This window comes from Zerene cesonia, chromosome 20 (genome assembly GCF_012273895.1).
Source record: "Zerene cesonia ecotype Mississippi chromosome 20, Zerene_cesonia_1.1, whole genome shotgun sequence".
NCBI lineage: Eukaryota > Metazoa > Arthropoda > Insecta > Lepidoptera > Pieridae > Zerene > Zerene cesonia.
This window is the reverse complement of record NC_052121.1, coordinates 10,651,072-10,657,419: the sequence shown is the minus strand read 5'-3', so window position 1 is coordinate 10,657,419 and position 6,348 is coordinate 10,651,072. Positions and strand designations below refer to the sequence as shown.

The 6,348-nt window shown below is 33.6% G+C and overlaps 1 protein-coding gene across 1 annotated transcript in view; it reads left to right on the top strand.

Moving 5' to 3' along the window:
• The first annotated feature begins 544 nt into the window (after positions 1–544).
• The window catches only part of LOC119834963 (rhomboid-related protein 1-like), a 14,346-nt gene continuing 8,542 nt past the window's right edge, over positions 545–6,348 (top strand). The window contains exon 1 of the mRNA XM_038359532.1: positions 545–798. The gene's annotated coding sequence lies outside the window, so the exon portion shown is untranslated. The remainder of the gene's footprint in view (positions 799–6,348) is intronic.

Sequence of the window (6,348 nt, the reverse complement as noted above, 5' to 3'; positions counted from 1 at the left end):
ACGAGTGTCAGATGTATCCGACCGCAATAAAAATGATCGAACAAAGTATGCATTTACGTAGTTGTGAATGAATCTTATGTAATTGTTATACTGTGTATATCCCATAGGGAATCCGAAAGGACGCAAGTTGATTGAAAGTTTAATATATTACTACAGAATCTCGTATATATTAATCTTACAAATATATTTTTTTTTTGTTTTCATTAGGTAAACATACGACTTTAGGTTGGTCTTTGAACATTTGGAATTTCAAACTGACTACGCTAGCTGCCAGTCCCCCACGCCCGCACGAGTACGCAATCACGCAAGTGTAGACAGACATTTGCAAATGTTTTTTTCCCTACATTCGTACACTGCCCGAACATAGGTGACATCAAGGCAACCTTACCAGCCACGAGTTCCATGCAAAATGCATAGAAATGCACAATCTTGTAGTGTTCGAACCGCCGGCGCCCTTATCTGTCAATGAGTGACGTACAAACGTGTGAATGGTACCGAAACATCGGTCAGCTGTTTTTTATCGCATCAGTCTTGCTATCGGCGCCGCTTCGGCTGCACATGCGGTGTGCTAAGTGTCGTTTAAAAACATCGTTTCTGTATTTGGACTGTGACAGGAATGTCGACAGAGTAGCCAATAACCATACAAATGCTGGATTTTTCGCTTCTAGTACTTAACGAAAGTATGCGCATTGAACTGCTGTTTATGTCTTTTCATATTTTCCTCGATTAAATTATGGTATGAAGTTTATAAGGGGATAATGAATGTGTCCTGATGAAGTAGTCGCCCAGCTTTTTAATGTAAGTTTTTTTTACCTATTGTGTATTTTTATCTAATCTTATCTATTAACATAAAGTAAATAAAGAATAAACCTTTGTGTAATTGCGATTTTTTAATAAAGTAACAAAATTATGTATAACATTAATGTATTACTAACGCTACAAAAAGATTTTATTAATGTCATAATGGCTGTGTGTGGCCTGAAGTAAATGAACATTATTGTATCTACCGACTTCAAATAATAATCAATTTTACTGTATTTAATGGGTTTGTTACCTCTTTTTAAAGGGTTACAAATGCAATACACAAAACACAGATTTTAATGATTCTTGTTTTATTTGAACGCTGGTACCTCCCATGGGAACCCTTTTCAATTTTTTTAAATAATTTTAAAACATATTGTTATGTTTACAAATAAAGTGAGGGTAGTTGAACATTTGAGTAAAACAGGATTTGATTTTTCTCTCAGACGCTATTCTCAGTTTTCGGAAAATCTAAGGATCATTTGAAATCACTACAGCTCATTTGTATAGAATTTCTTGCAAGCTTTGTAGTTTGAAGTTTGTAGTCAAATAAAAGAAAAGTTAAATTACCCACGTTTGTCAACATTTTAATTAAAAGAGACCGACGTTTAGTTATTTGGACATAGTGACAGACATACACATATAGATAATACAATTATGTATTGGTACATACTACGGCACCCCCACTTAACGAACGAAACACAGTGGCATGCTACTCATAGACACTACTATTTCACGCCGGCCTACTGTGGGGGTGAGGTACTTTCTGGAGAGTTGGCCCCATTCGTGCCGCAGCGTGCTCGACTCCCACATTATTTTTCCTTGATGTAATTTTAACTGTAACCGATTAATTATTTGAGCTGATAAGGGAGCACCAATTGGCTCCAAAGTGGCTTATCGTTTGAGGTAGCGATAATTAATCCGCTTGTAGTATGTTTCAATTATAAAATAGGTATTTATCAACAAATAAAATATATTAAGCGTTTATTTCTAATTTCACGATAACAGCGTTTTTAAATCGCTGTTATCAATTATTTTTTATTGTGCGTTTAAAAACTAATATAATATATTTTGTGTGAATTAATAAGGATTTAAAAAAATTATTGATGATCATCCGTTTGTTCCTTCGTTTCGGTTAAACTCGAAAATGTGTGAACAAGACAGATAACTAGCACTGGATTTATAAAGGTTCACGGCAATGCTGCGAGCATCAACAACAAAAAAAACATACATTCATACAGCTTTGTTAAATACAGTTATTGCATGCTTTTAAAATAAATCCTGCGTGTTTATTAATTAATTTATACACGCAAAACGTTATAGAAATAATAATGTTGCCGTACCCAAGACTTTACCGTTCAGATAATAATATTATTTATTACCTGTTTTAGACTCGTCGTCTGTTGTCGTATTGATACAAAATACACGACCGCATATTCAAGATTGTATTATATTATTTAAATAGATTTGATGATTAATGTTCTCTGTAATATAACATAGATGTCTCAAATAGAATAATAATAATGGAATACACATCGCCGCCAAAACTACATCGATAACCGTATCTTTTAACAAAGGGCAGCTAATCTGCAAGGACATTAATTAATTTATAGTTAAATATGGACGAGTTCGGTGACTCGAAGGTTTTAACTTTTAGATAATTTAATCTGTTAAACTATCTAAAAAACGTTATATATTCTACATTATTATGTACTTAATATACGTCTGTGAAATTTTATTCACTGATAAAGTGCTATTTATCATAATTTAATACGGACTTTCAAACGGTTATTTTTCCGAAGAAATTTATGTTGTGTTACATTTTCAAAGGTCACATTGTAAATTGTACTAAAAAATTACAATATATACACAAATACGTTATATTATTTTTGTAATGAATTTATGGATTTAGTCAGGCAAATTAATTGTTCACTTATGCGTGGATTCCTGTCAGTGATTTTGACTGGCGAGTTCATTATAATGATTGCTCTGAACGCTGGCTGATCTGTTTATGGTACGTGAACAATATAACAGGCTGTTTTATCACAAGGGAGCATTTAATCGCGATAAAAAGTATCCTATCGCCCAAGTCGTCTCATATCCTGTTTTTATACCCAATTTCATCAACCCCGTTCAGCAGTTTCAGCGTGATTGACGGACAAACATGCAAAGAAACAAACTTTCACAATAATAACACTAGTGTGATAACTTTAATAACCTACTAAAATATTCGCAAATTTCTCAAACTATTTACGATCGAAGTTTAAACAAGAATAACTGTTGTTGTACTGTTGCAATAAATTACGAATTTATTACGCACAACTATTCGTATTCGTTTTCTTGTTTATAGAATATTATATAAATATGTCATAATGAAACCGACACAAGGTTGTATTTGCAACTATAGACGCACCTGGAACCTCGCGCGTTCCTGGTAATAATGAGGACCCGACGAGCGTGGTGGAATTTGACTCTCAATAACTTTTGTATAGTTCTTGTAGTGTGTTTAATAAATAGCTTTGAATGTATATACACTTGTTATAATAACCATACAAATACTCATTGTTCCCGTGTGGTATTGTTCCCGCATTAATAACTAAAATAACAAACGAATACTTCACTTACTTATAAAGTCCGCATGAATACAAATATTATTGTATATTCCATATTGTTAAAACAATGTTAACTAAATTGAGTTTAAGCGTTAAATATAACCTTTCATGCTTATAAACTAGCTGTTGCCCGCAGCTTCGCCTGCGCGGTCTTGATAAGGGTAGAATTTATGAAAATCTTTTCTTAGCGGATGCCTACGCATAACAACTGTCTGCATGTCAAATTTTGGCCCGATTCGTGGAGTGGTTTAGGCATTAATAGATCACTGTGTCAGTGAGTCCCCTTTGAGTTATATATATTTAGATGTATTATAAATATATTGAAAAGAAAATTATAAGGAGGAAGATTAACCATACAACCGTTTTCTTATAAATCTCTAACTATTTCCTAACATTTTTTGTAATAACTTTTCTTCGCAAAAGTAACTTGAAAGGGAAACGGTATACATTAAAGAAATATACAAAACCCATTGTAGACATGGAAGTTCGTAAATTTATGTTCGTTTATTGTATTTGCGTGCCTATACCGATAATGTGAGACTAGGTATATTCGTATACTAGCTGTAACCCGCGGCGTGACGCGCTTGGAACACGGGTAATAAGTGTTAAATCAGACTATAGGTATAATCTATCTCTCTACCAAATTTCATATAGATACGATAAGCTGTTTTTGCGTGAAAGATTAACAAACTTTCATCCATCATCATCACAATTTCTCAACGTCAAATCTTTGAGAAACTAGTAATAAAAAAATTTAGAAATAACTTCCTAATAAATTTTATTTTCTAATTCCATGTCAGTATACAAAGTATAGATTTATAATGTGTATGAAAATAAAATACGTCAATTAATGTAATTAGTACAGCGGTAATGAGACACTTGAGGTCGACTCGCTAATTGACAGGCTCGTAATAGCGAAGTAATGATTATTTGATTTCATCTACTCGAATCGATTCAGTTTATATCATTTCAATAGTTAACTACTCGTCTAGGTCCGGTTTCAATGGAGGTGAAATGCCTTTTTATAAATAAGCTACCCATACACTAAATATATACAAAATCGTTTTAATAAAATCTGGTATTTTTGCGTTTATAAACAATTTCAAATGTCTGTACAACTTCCGTGCCGGTTGTAGAACGTGAATTTGTTAAGCCAAAACTTAATTCACGACGATTTTCAGTTAGGTCAAGTTTGTTAATTGTTACCATGGTAACGGCCCAGGTATTTGGTCATGTCAATTTGCTAAAAATATAATAATGACTTTAAGCTGGAAAGAAAGATACCTAGAAAGCGACGAACACGCGCTCAATTTTTTAAGAGGATTCAAAATTTGTAGTGAATAATGGAATAGGCAGCGTTTAAATGCAATGTGCATTATATTTTGGGACAAGATCTGAAAAATACTCTAAATGTTTTGAGGGTATTTTTTCGAGGGCATTTGTCTTGAAATTTATTTTTATGCAAACATGTGTGTGTATGGTAAGACTCCATATGGAAACGACCAAACTTATTTGAATTTAATTTTATCATAAAAATCCCCTCTCTTTAGAACTTTTAGTAAATGCTTATATTCGCCAGCTAGCGGCTTCCGGTGTAAATCCAACGACGATGTATTTGACGTAATCTAAACTTTAACTTTATAAAAAAGGAAATATGATAAGATTCCCATGCAAAATTTATTGCTTGATAATTATTTTTGATAAAATGTAAACCGCCTTTTCAGTGTAAGAATTAAACTTAATTGAAATGGGATCACACGGAAAGCACTAGCGCTGAAATAATCAATCATCAAATACGGTTCACCCTGTAAAAAGAACCGCAGAAATGCAGTCGAATTGCGAACCTCCTCCTTCGTAGTCGGTTGAAAAGTACTACCTTCCAACCTTACAATCTATTTAACCACAACCCATGAAACGTTTATTAAGCTACATATTCACATAAAAACTATCCGCATAATTTGATTGCTCTCATTTATGGGCGAATACACTCGGGAGTAATAATTTTTATCTCATGAATGGCGTTTAATGCGAACCGATACTCGTACATACTTTATTATTTACGATCGACTGTAAATCATTCAAGGGAACTCGATCTATTTTCTCTTTGACCTTCGCATTGGTTGCTACAGTTCAACACGATCCAGAGGAGTTGATTTGTCCTTTCTTTATGTATTTACGTGAAATATATGTAATAAATATATCTAAGCAGGAAATAAACGCATCGGACACAAATCTGTTGGATTACACGTGTCTGTGTGTGAGCGACTTAAAGGAAATAGAGGTTTATATATCGGAATACATATTTAAGCTTTGTCTTCTGTTCATGGATGTTTAGTACTGTAAAATCTGAATCAATCTGCTGAGCTGCTATTGTGCTTAAATAAAAAAAAAAAAAAAATCTTAACCACGAAAATGTCAGGTCGTGTTTGTCCAGACGTCAGTTAGCTCACGTTGGTGCTCCTTATTAATTTTTGCATAGGTTTTCGCACCAATGAGTCGGTACTATTTTGCTTGCAAAACGGCCCAGTCCGTACACATTATATCCTACTAATATTTTTAATGCGAAAATTTGTAAGGATTTGTGTGTGTTTGTTGCTCTTTCACGAAAAAACTACTGAACTACTGAAGCGGTTGCAATGAAATTTGGTATGTAGACAACTGGAATAACATATAGACAACCTTTTATCCCGTTATTCCTACAGGATATGGACTTACGCGGGTGAAACCGCGGGGCGCAGCTAGTATTATAATACATCTATGATTAGTAAGCATTAAATTTCCAAGACAAAATAAGAAGCAACTTCTTCCTCAACTCTGCTATCGTTTTACCATTTGCGTCAATGCAATTTGGGACCACAGAGATACATACACAAAACATTTTGATATGTTGCTAGTGAATTCTATTGAATCGCCGGTTTTCCTCGTTATTTGGAAT